Genomic DNA, 12187 nt, shown 5'->3' with positions numbered 1-12187 from the left:
GTGGTTTTCTGGTTTCAGTGGAAGCAAACTATTCTAGAACATGTTTTCATTTTCCTCCTTTTTCAGGATTACTTGAGAAAGTAGGGGAAGCTAACAAAATTTATTTTATTCAAACTTAATACTACTCATGTATTTTCAGATTTGATGATTGTTTATTGAGCACATGCTATGTGTCAGGCACTGGCCTAGGATATCTGCAGGCACTGGTTGTGGGAGGGGTATATAATTTTTGCTATGGTGGCACTTATCATCAAGAGTGAAGATGGAAGAAGATACACAATGTGCAAGTAAAAACAAACACACACACACACATTACAATTATAAAAAGTGGGCTATGGAGGAAAGATACAGAATTCTGAAAAAGAAAATAACCAGGAGGGAAAGGTGCTACCCAGAATGGTTGGTCAAAGAAAGTCTTCCTCCTCAAAAGAGGAATGTGTGAACAAAAAACTGATTTCTCATCCTATAAAGAAATATATTATAGAAATTCCAACTCTTAAACTTCTTACCCTAGTCCAATAAAGTCAGGAACCATGGCATCTTGATGTGTTAAGAAGAATTCATTGGTCAGGGAAAGAGGAGGTGGGGTGGGGGCGTATGTGAATATCCAGGCAACATGCATCATTTTCATACATCTTCCACTGAGGGTTCCATCCTTCTGACTTGCTGGAAAATTTCTCTTAGAGAAATCACAAGACACATTCTTAAGTCTTGGAATATGTAAAAATGGCTTACATACTCTGTCCCCCATTGAAATTGATGTGTGGACCTTAAATATTAATTGAATTTTAAATGTATAGAATATGACATATTTTGTGATTGCATGGTAGATGATCTAATTTCTAAGATTTATTGATCCCTATTATCCTTTTTTCGGAGTGAACCTACTTTCCTTCAACTTTCATGCAGTACTCGTATTCTAATTACTTGTTTATCTATCTCTGCCCCCTGCTAAACAGCTTGAGTGTCTCCAAAGCACAACTCACATTACTTTATCTACAATACAGCCTCCATTGATGTTTGCTAAGAATTAATAACACTAGTAGCATTTATGGAATGCTCAATATTTTCCAAGCACAAGAGTTGCTGATATGGCTTAAGAGTATGAGCTCTGAATTCTGGTGGTCTGAGCTTTCTAAAAACCTGGCTCTATCAATATCAGCTCTAGACCTTTGGGAAAGTAATTTACACTCATCGTTCCTCAAAGCTCCCATCCATTACATTCAGAATTCCTAACTTACAACTTAGTCATGAACATTAAATGACAGTGTATAGAATATATACACTGTACCTTAGTACAGTCCCGGGGATATTTAAATGCTCCCATCCATAACATTCAGAATTCCTAACTTATGAACATTAAATGACAGTGTATAGAAGGCCTTAGTACAGTCTCTGGTATATTTAAATGCTGAACTTTTGAACTCTTAAATAGTAGAATCCCGCAATAGTACCTGATTCAAAACACTTTGCTAATAATGGGCAGGGCCCTGATTAACCAAATTCTTTGGGACTCTGTACCAGGCAGGGTTTACACTAACCTGCTGTAACAAAGAAACAAATTAATACAGTGTTATGAACAATAGAAGTTTATTTCTTTCTTGCATAATACTTCAGGTTGGCAGGACCTGAGAAACCAAGGTTCTTCCCACCTTGCTGCCCTGACTTCCCTAGAGCGCTGCTGCAGCATAAGGTTGACAATGGACCAAAACCATGTGAGATTCCAGCCAGCAGGAGGGGGAAGAAACATGGAGAGTAACTAATATCTTAAAGTGCAGATTCAGAAAGGATGCAAATTGCCAAATCACTCACATTCTATTCATAAGAACTCAGTGACATGGCCGTACCTATCTCAAATGAGAAATGGAAGTCATAGTGCCTTGCAGGCCAGCCACGACATCAGTTACTGTTTCCATAGAACAAGAAGGCATAGAATTTGGTAGTCAGCTGATAATCTTACCATGGACTCCCGCACTTAAGCTTTTCAACATAAAGAATGGCAGGGTCTCATTCCATAACTACCCTTTTGACATTTCTGAAAAGTTAACAGCTTTCTTCCAGTCACCTGACCATAATACAGGTGGGGTGAATTTATCACACACTTAATTATTACAGTAACTGTTATTCTACCCTTTCTATAAAAAAAACTATCAATATTTTAAAAGCTTCTTTATGCTACTCCATCCAGTAAACTCATATGTTTTTAGGAAAAGCCATGAAAAAAACCAACTGACAAACAACACTTTATATTACATATGTGGGAAATGAGACCTGAAGGAAAAAGTTACTCAACTGAGATACTTAACTACTGTTGGCTAGTAATTCAACTGGTTAAAGTCATCTGGAAAAAGACGATCATAGAAATAATATTTATTTAATATCTGTCAGTATCTTAAGGGCCTTAAGTTACTCAAACAACTATTGAGCACCCCTTAGACCCCAAACGCTGCACTACAGATTACACACAGTCTATGCCTCCTAGAAGGTTTGTTTCTAACTTTACACAAAGACTTCATTAAACATTTACTACTACCTTACAGAATAGACATTTAGATGATGAAGCTGAAACACGTGAAGACAAAGTCAATTTGTTTACATCTTCTAGAAAGTAGGTTAAAACTTTACATATTTTTTTTCCTTTTAGTTTACTAGCACCTCACAAAGAAGGCATTATGGATGAACTTGGAAAGGTAAAGTTAGTTTGCAAATATCACTGAGGTAGTTAATAATATGCTTATGTAAAAATCCAGATCTTCCTGGCTCCAAGACTAATGCCTTTCTTGGACACTTCAACCTTCATATCCAGCCACATCATACACATTAACAATGCCTTCATCAAAGGACGACACTGCACACTTCATATCATCATCTAGATTTCTTCTCATTTTCTGACTGAGATGATGTGTATAAATTACATATGCCAAGTGAGTCTCTATCAGAACCACAATTAGAGAACTAAGCATATAGGCATATGTCATAAGTGGCAATTAAGTGTGTAAGATCAGTAGCAATGACCAAGGAGCGCGAACAAGCAGACTGGAACTATTATTAATCACATGTATACTTTCTACTTAACTGTTATACAACTAGGGCCCTTAAACTCTTAAATTTTCACTTAGGGAAATCACCAGCTTTCAGTAAGGCTGCTGTTCTTTACACCTGAGTATTTTAAATTTTCAAGAACCACACATATGACTTCAAAAGTGGTGGAGTCACTGAACATTTAAATCATTTAAATTAATTACTTGGTCAAATGCACATGCACAAAAATAAATAGATCTGAAGATTATACAAGATCCATTTTCCTGAATTTTATGGTGATTCAGAGGGAATAGGAAAACACAGGTGGATTAAGACTTCATCATCTGAGAACATCTAATTAACAAAACAGACCTTTATCCATTGCATCATTCATTCATTCTCATTATTAAACATGAGTGTCTGGTGGAGAAATGGGAAGCTACGAAGCTGGCACTTCTCATTTAAGGGCAGATTTACTTTGACCTCTTGGTCTCTGTAGCAAGAGCTACAAAAAAGATAGCACAGTGATTTGTTCTATACACATGCTTATGGTACATTTTTATATATTATACATGTAAATTCATACATTCAAATGCAGTAGGAGTCAAAGTTTTCATCTCCATTTCTGCATTTAAATACTTAGCTAGTAATATGAAAGAAAGTATTACGCTATTTACTATCCCAGTGGGATAGTAAATGAAACCTAAATAAGTCTCTGGAATAAAATAGAGAATTAAATCACTTTACGTAAGAAAAAAAATCTATAATGTGTCTAGATTGCTTTTTCCTATAATTATTTTCAGGGTAAGGTTAGTAAACAATACAACAATATCATGCTGTATCACAAAATGCAACTTCAACTACCATATTTAAATTAATGTGCTCCATCTGAGAATATAGACATTTTATCTTCAAACCACTTAGTCAATAACTTCTGATATTATGACCTTAAAAGTATTATTCTGATGCTTATATTGCGAAGCAGGAAAATTTCAACTGAGCAATTTAACTTCAGGGAATATTATTTTTTAAACAATTTCACACAAAATGAGTATAATGAGGTCATCGAAATACACATTCAATGAACATTTTAATTAGAAAACTGCATTACGTTAAAAAAAGAAAAAAAAACATTTTCATCCAGGGAACAAAAATGTTTGCATTTCTTAACTTCAGTTTTGAAGAAACGAATTAATTTCTTTAACTCTATTTAAAAATTCTTTATTTGACAGGCGTTTTCTCAGCATAATGCATCAAGAATAGTGTGTGCTCTTCCTTATTATACAGTATTAACTAGATTCCATGACTTTAGGGTTTCAACTGTCATTTAATAACTTTTAATAAAATAATATTTCTCCTCGAAGTATTTTTGTCTATTACATATACAAAATTATCTTTGTCTTCCAGAATATGTGCAAAATTTCTTTTCTAGCAAACAAAGACAAAATATGACTTTGCTAGTTTTAATATGTCCTGTTTATGTGGAATAGTTTGTGTTGTATATAGTTCAAGATCTTTAAAGTTACATTTATTAAGACCTTTACTTTAATTGTGAAGATAATTGCAAACTGAAAAACTAAATCCCTTTGTTATTGTAGTATGTCTTAATTTTAGTGTGATAAAAATAATTTCTACATATAATTAACATACTGTTGAACTGCTTTTTATTTAGATGCAGAGACTAGGCATTATTCAATATTTTTAGTAGCTTATATAAACTGCTTTTAAAATGTCCTTCAGTTCATTGTTTCTTCATGAAGGTATTGCTAAGTCAAAGAAAACCTGACATGTATAGAAGAAAGCCTTCCGCTAGGAGTATAACCCGTTAAAAACGGATTTTACCTACTGACATTCCTTGGAAAAGTCAGTTTATCTAGAATAGGAGCATCCAATCTTTTGGCTACCCTGGGTCACACTGGAAGAATTGTCTTGGGCCACACATAAAATACACTAGCACTAATGATAGCTGATTAGCTAAAAAGAAAAAAATTGCAAAAAAAAAAAAAAAATCTCATGTTTTAGGAAACTTTACGAATTTGTATTGGGTGCATTCAAAGCCACCCTAGGCCGCACATGGCCCACAGGCCACTGGTTGAACAAACTTGATCTAGAGAGAGGCTGCTGTAAGGGGAGGAAGACCTGAGTTTTAGGGTGGTGATATCTGAGTTCCTGGGAAAGTCACTTAATGTCTCTTAGGACCTCAACTGTTTCATTAATAAACAGAGCTAATAAAAATATCTTGCTTGTCATCAGTCTCTTGAGAAGCCTTCAAAATTTAATATCTTTGACTAAAATATGTGGCTCACTGTAAATAAGAGGAAAACTACTTGCTAAGATGAAGGTGGATTGGTAGCCTTTCCTCTGTGCTGCTTTAGATCTACACTGTAGAGTTCCTGAATGACTAATTCTGGAGATTTACCTTTACTCCTAGGCCAATCATACTTTACAACCAAGTAAGAATTTGTTCCTGCCTTCTTGAGCTGGCACCAACCTGTTTTACAAGTGGCATCAAGCCAAAAAAAAAAAAAAAAAAAAAAAAGCCAGGTGTGGTGGCTCAAGCCTGTAATCCCAGCACTTTGGGAGGCTGAGGCGGGTGGATCACGAGGTCAAGAGATCGAGACCATCCTGGTCAACATGGTGAAACCCCGTCTCTACTAAAAATACAAAACATTAGCTGGGCATGGTGGCGCGTGCCTGTAATCCCAGCTACTGAGGAGGCTGAGGCAGGAGAATTGCCTGAACCCAGGAGGCGAAGGTTGTGGTGAGCCGAGATCGCGCCATTGCACTCCAGCCTGGGTAACAAGAGCAAAACTCCATCTCAAAAAAAAAAAAAACAAATGGCATCAAGCCATGCGTTTCATTCAATGATAACCTTTCTTTCTTTAACGTCTCAAGATGAATAAAAACTTTTTTTCCTGACGGAAAAAAAAAAAATTCAAATTATGTCATCTCATTTCAAGGAAAAGATCAGTAATGGCAGCCAGACCCAAAACACCATTTGCATGCAAAGAGAGTTAAACTGCTGGAAAAGTACACTCGCCAGTAAAGTGTGGTATCATTAAACACAGAACTGAATTTGAAGCAGAAGTACTAGGAAAAAAAATATATCTTGAAATGTGATAGGGTCCATTATGCTTCTCGATGAGATTACTTGTCTCTCCAATACATTACCCAAAGGCACTTACAAAACAAGGAATATATTACACTGGAATTATCAGAACTTTTCTAAGTAGATCAAATTTTGAGGCAAAAAGGACTTCAAATTTTATGCAGTGTTACAAAAAAAAAATTAAGAGTTGTACAGCCAAGGTGCTAATCACTTTTTAAAATAAATGGTTACAAAAATCTTACTCTTGCATAAACATTAAATTTACCACTTTACAATGCAGAGCCCTGCACCTGATGTCGTTTATTTACTGTCATCTTAATTCATTTTTCAAAAATAAACTGAATTTTTCTTATATAAATATCTTTATTCATTTGGAAACTCAAGAAAAATTAGGCTCCAAAATAAGTTTAAAATCTAACTCATCATTTTGAATCAAACAGATACAATCCTAACTGTAAATACAGAAAACATTCCCTCTTACTTACTGGGTTTTCATCCACAGTGTTGTTACAAAACCGCAAAATTCTGATATGATATTTTTAATAAAATTTCAGTTTTCCTATAGGTAAATTCATAATTTACTGTTTGTTTTTATAACTTTTTATATGGGATATTTAAACCAACCCCGGCTATAGCATATGACTGAAAGCATCCTATGTAGCAACGTTATTACATAAAAATAGACTTAAGAGCAATCAGTTCAAATACAAGCTAAATATAGTTCATCGACTAGAAAGTAAAAATTTTTAAAAATTATCTCAAGTAAGAAAAATATAAAAATGTAGGTCTTACATTTCTAATATTATGTTTATAAAGGTTAGATAAATATGGATCAGAAGAATACTTATGAAAATAAATAGTAACAATATCACCCTGTTTAGATTACCTCTGCCATGGCACCTGCTCTACCACTGAGCACTACTTTAGGTTCAGGTAGTGAAGATCCCAGTGAAGAAGCCACATCTGTGAGTAAATATATTAGGCCAATCATAGCATATTGTGAATTATTGTGAATTACAATATGAATTACATAGCATATTGTGAAATAATATATACTTGACACATTAGCATTCGTAAGTAGCAGGACTCTGAGAAAATCAAATTTAGAGCTGTAACATTTAAATGGCCTATAAGAAAAGAAAGGGCAGAGTGAAATCCCTCAGGCACAGGTCTTAGGCAGGATGGAGGGTCATGAAGGCTAAAAACCAGGGAATTTTTTTTTTTTTAATGATTTGACACATTATCCAGACCAACTTCTTATTTTGAAGATGAAGAAATGCAGGACCAAAGAAAAAACAAAACAAAGAGTGGTAGCTCTAGAAACAAATTTTGTCGATGTCAGTGCTAGGTAAAAATGTGACATTTGCTCTGCCACTTGTGGTTCTTCTGATGATTAAGCTCTTTTGGATCGGGACTGGAAACTATTCCAAGTCTTATAAGAATTTCAAGCCAAACCATAATACCTTATTTACTGTCACAAGAATCTAACCTAGTTTAGAATGTTATTGTAGCATTCAAACATTTAACATTTTGTTAAAATTTCACTACGTATTTATGTATCCCCAAACAAGGTATAAAATTAGAGTTTTTAAATGTCTATGCCTGTAGGATGGATTGGCAAGGAGAGCAGTAGGAAACGTACAACAAACTCAATGGCTTTTTAAGAAATGCAGACACATGGATCAAAGAATTGGTAGGAAATTCTTTGGTCCACTCCGTTTAATGGCAAAAACTGGAATTACTTTTGTGCCAGCCTAATAATCTGCTACCATAACATATATTGTTAAGACAGAAAGCCCAAGGAAGCATATACATGGAAATAAAATGACCAAAAGTTTTTAAATAAAATAAAAATAACCAAAAGCCATAGCAAATGCTTCTAACGTGTTTTCAATAACACCATTAGCTATGGGCATTCGCTAAGTTTTTGTCGCTAGGTTTCTTCTTTTCATGTGGCTTCAACTCGTACCCACACTAAAATCTCTCAAATCTTCATCTCCAGCTCTACTAACTCAACGATGACGTCCCTAAGTTTCTATCTTGAATTGCCCAGACAGAGTAATCTTTCAGATGTCCTGCTGCCCTGGCAAGTACAAGCCCAGACAATGAACATGGCACTTCAATCTTCCTGAAAGAAAGCACCACATACAAAGTCTGTCTCAGCCTGTGTGCTTCTTGTCCCCTGCCTCCGTCTGTGATTCTGTTCATAAAACTTCCATTCTACCACTGTGTTTAAACCACTGTCATCTTGACCTTAGGCTCCCCCTTTCTTCCCAGAGGCAGACAGTCCCAGGGATGTCTACTTCTTTCTAATAGTGCCACTGCCCCCATACTTGGTGCCAAGCCTCAAAGCCATGTGTCTGCATTTTTCAAATAGCCATTGAGCTTATTTTATTTTTTCCACAGCTCTCCTTGCCAATCCATTCTACAGGCATAGACATTTTAAAAACTCTAATTTCACACCTCATTTGGGGATACGTATATATGTAGTGGAATTTTAACACAAGGAACCAATAAACAAAATATTCAGAATTGCATTTCTCTTTGGCAATGAGGGGAATTCACATGGGAGGCTTTATTGATAATGGTTAAATAACATATCCTGCCTTGCTTTTGGGTATCTAGGATTTTATTATAGTTACACACACACACACACACACACACACACACACACACACACACACACACACAAATATGACCTATATGAATTACATTGAGCTATATGAACTGTTATAATCGAGACAAAATTTATTATTTTTAAAGAAGAAGTAGATCTTTACAGGTTTTAAGAAAACAAATCTATTACATGTTTAAATTATTTTTTAATACCAAAACTTCCCTAATATGAACTTCAGCATAGAAACTAACACTACCTAAAGATTCCAGTCCTGATGTAAGAAGACTAACATGCCTGGGTGGAGCACTGTCCTTTGTTTTTAATCATAAAGATAAATTCTATTGAAAATTCTGCAGAGGTAGTTCACATGAGTGCACAATACTTTCATTTATTTACTTTGTTTTTTACAAAAAAGTTTCAAGATTAAAACCAAATTCAAAGATCAATTACTACACAAATCTATTGGTAGACCATGTAAAAAGGCAGTAAAATATCTCCCACACTCCTGCAGAACAATTCTGGTGAAGATCTGCTACTAGTGCCTGATGTTACGCACTGAGCAGGTCTGCATCATAGTCTATGTCAAGGTTTCTCAACTTCAGCACTATTAACATTTGGAGCCAAATAATTCTTTGTTGTGGGGGACTGTCTGGTGCATTACAGGATATTCAGCAGCATCCCTAGCCTCATCCCCCTAGATGCCAGTAACATACTCACCACCAATTATAATAATCAAAAATATCTCCAGACATTGGCAGCTGTGTTCTGGGGCACCAAACTGCTCCTGGTTGAGAACTACTGGTCTACACAAATGGTTCCCTCAGCAACAGTACCTGGCAATCTTGATATTGGGAATATACAAGAAGAAAGTGCTGAATCCAAACACTACACTTCCAGGGAAGTAAGTTTAGACCAGCATAGTTTATTACTGCTTCCTTATATACCATACGGTTATATGAAGATAGAAGTAAGATAATTTCTATGTAACTGCCCCTTGGGAAAATAATATGTCTCATTTATTGTCTTCATATATTTATTCAATTAGTCAATAGCAAAATTGATAAGTCAGCATATTAAAATGCAATGCAATTTTAAAGAAGTTATATTTTCTGCCTATTTTATGTGAATGAGCTCCATGTTACCAATTCCATAGTGATTTTTGATTATTTTTTAGCCTTTAAAATTTCACACAGATAATCAGTCTTTTCTCCTGAGTACACTATCTTCTTATGTTTTCTTTAAAAACTACAACTCTCTTGTTTTCCCTTTTCTCTGACCATGACTTATCTACCTCCTTTGCTGGCTGCTTCTCCTCTGTCTTCTAAATTTTGGAATTTCCTGTGGTTGAGTACTGGGCCCTCAGCTTTTCTCACTTCATCCCATCTCTCTGAGTGATCACATCTATTTTCATGGCTTCACTTAACATCCACATGACATCTTATGCCTATTTGACCTCTCCCCTTGAGTGTTTCAAAAGCATATCAATTGAGAAGTCCAAGACTGCTCTTCTTCCAATTTTTCCATCTTCATACATAACATATCACGAGACCCAGCTGCGAAACACCATAGGATCATAATCGACACTCCACTCACTCTTCCCTTCACATACAATTCTTTACCAAGTACTATTATTTATACAGGATTTCTCACTCTGTCCACTGCCCCTACTCCTCTGCCACTTAGTCCAAGTGGCCATCATTTTTGGACTAAGCTATTGAAATTGTTTTCCAACCTATTTCCATGTGTCTACTCTTGCTCTTCACAAATCTATTCTTCACTCGGCAACTAGTTTAAAAATATTATTCAGGTCATGCAATTTCCTGTGTAAACCCTTCAATCACTTCTGATTGCACTTGAACAACATGCAGCTGCATAATATGACCTGCTAGGCCCAGCATGATCTGGACTCTGCCAGCACCTCTAAGCAACTTCTCCACTTTTTACATGTTTCAGCCATGTGGACCTTTACTCTCTTTTTCAAAGAGGCAAAACTCTTTTCCATATCCAGTTCCTTGTGACTAGAAGCATCTATAACATTCAGACTGTTCAAAGTTAACTTCATTGGAGAGACTATCTTTGATCCCCAAAAAACTATAGAATATGCTATATAAATACTTAACATATATTATATGTTAAATTAGTTAAATACCAAAAACTGGAAAATGGGCTTGGAAGCATGGGTCTCTAATCCCAGGATCTGGGATTACCCCTACACACACACCCTCTCTTCCAATGTAGAAAGTCCAAAGTAGTTAGGACATATTTTGTGAACTATAGCATCGCTTATTTCATACAACTGTTTTTCACCCCAAACCTGTGAGCTTCTGAGGGCACAAATTGTGATTACCGATTTCCGGATCTCCAGGTCAGGAGATGCAAAGCAATTGTGAATAAATGGACAAAAGAACAAACAAAGACAGAATTCATGTCAAGAGAAAACAGTGTTCTATTCAAGAAATTTTAATGTATTTTTATTATTATATTATATTATTTAATATATTATATATGTAAATTGATTAGTAAGTTAATTAATTCAAGCATTAATGTTTATTGATTTTTAAAACTTACTAAATTTTTACTTTTAACAATAGCAGTGACCTAATGCATTAACAACTGTTAAAGATTAGGATAGAAAACATGAAGGCACTGGTACGAAATAATCCAGTGAGTGACTAAACCCACCAGAAATTACATTAGTGTACAAAGAAGTGGACACTGACAAGCTAAATAGCACTCTGACTCTGTCTCTAATGACAGACAAATACAGACATTTCCAACCCTAACCTCTTTTATACAGGTTGTGAATATGTTTTCACGAGATAAAGACATTAGACGCAAAAAGAAAAAGAAAAAACAGAGATGATGGAACAACTCTGGAAAATGGTTTGCCTCAGCAAGTTCTAAAGAGCTGCTTTGCTTTCTCAAAAGTTTAAGAATTCAAGGATGCGACATAACAATGACCCTTCTTCCCACTTCACTCCCTCCAACACTGGCAGCTGCACTTCCCTTTATCCTTTTCTTTTTCTGCAAAAAGATCGTAAGATTTCGAATCTCTTCCAATATTTCTACAGGTAAAACTTGGTTGATTCTGTTAAGATGACAAAGGTACAGTAGCCAATGAAGGAAAAATGAACGATTGCAAATTCTATCAGATTGCCTAATAAAAGGCAAGTCAATCATTTATATCTGATGTTTGCATTTTCAGCTGTACATTTTAGACCATGTTGCTTTCAGTGAAGGAAAAAAAATTTAAACACCATTACTCTATTGGAGGGGAAAAAAATTATTTAAGTTGTGAAATTAACCTCTCTCTTCATTCACACATTCAGTTCTATTTTTGCAGTTGTATCCGTAATGTAAAAGAAAAAGCACTGCAAGTCAATTCCAGGTTTCTAAAATGTCTGACTGTGCATGTCCCAGTTCTCTTCAGCACCTCCCAG

At 35.3% G+C, this 12187-nt stretch overlaps 1 protein-coding gene across 18 annotated transcripts in view; it reads right to left on the bottom strand.

Moving 5' to 3' along the window:
• The window catches only part of HDAC9 (histone deacetylase 9), a 1049458-nt gene that overhangs the window by 825450 nt on the left and 211821 nt on the right, over window positions 1-12187 (bottom strand). The window contains exon 2 of one of the 18 annotated variants that reach the window (XM_074379581.1): window positions 510-679. The exons of the other annotated variants lie outside the window; for them this stretch is intronic. The gene's annotated coding sequence lies outside the window, so the exon portion shown is untranslated. The remainder of the gene's footprint in view (window positions 1-509; window positions 680-12187) is intronic. 18 annotated transcript variants of the gene reach the window in all.

Source organism: Saimiri boliviensis, chromosome 10 (assembly GCF_048565385.1).
Source record: "Saimiri boliviensis isolate mSaiBol1 chromosome 10, mSaiBol1.pri, whole genome shotgun sequence".
Classification (NCBI taxonomy): Eukaryota; Metazoa; Chordata; class Mammalia; order Primates; family Cebidae; genus Saimiri; species Saimiri boliviensis.
This window is presented reverse-complemented; position numbering and strand designations above follow the sequence as displayed.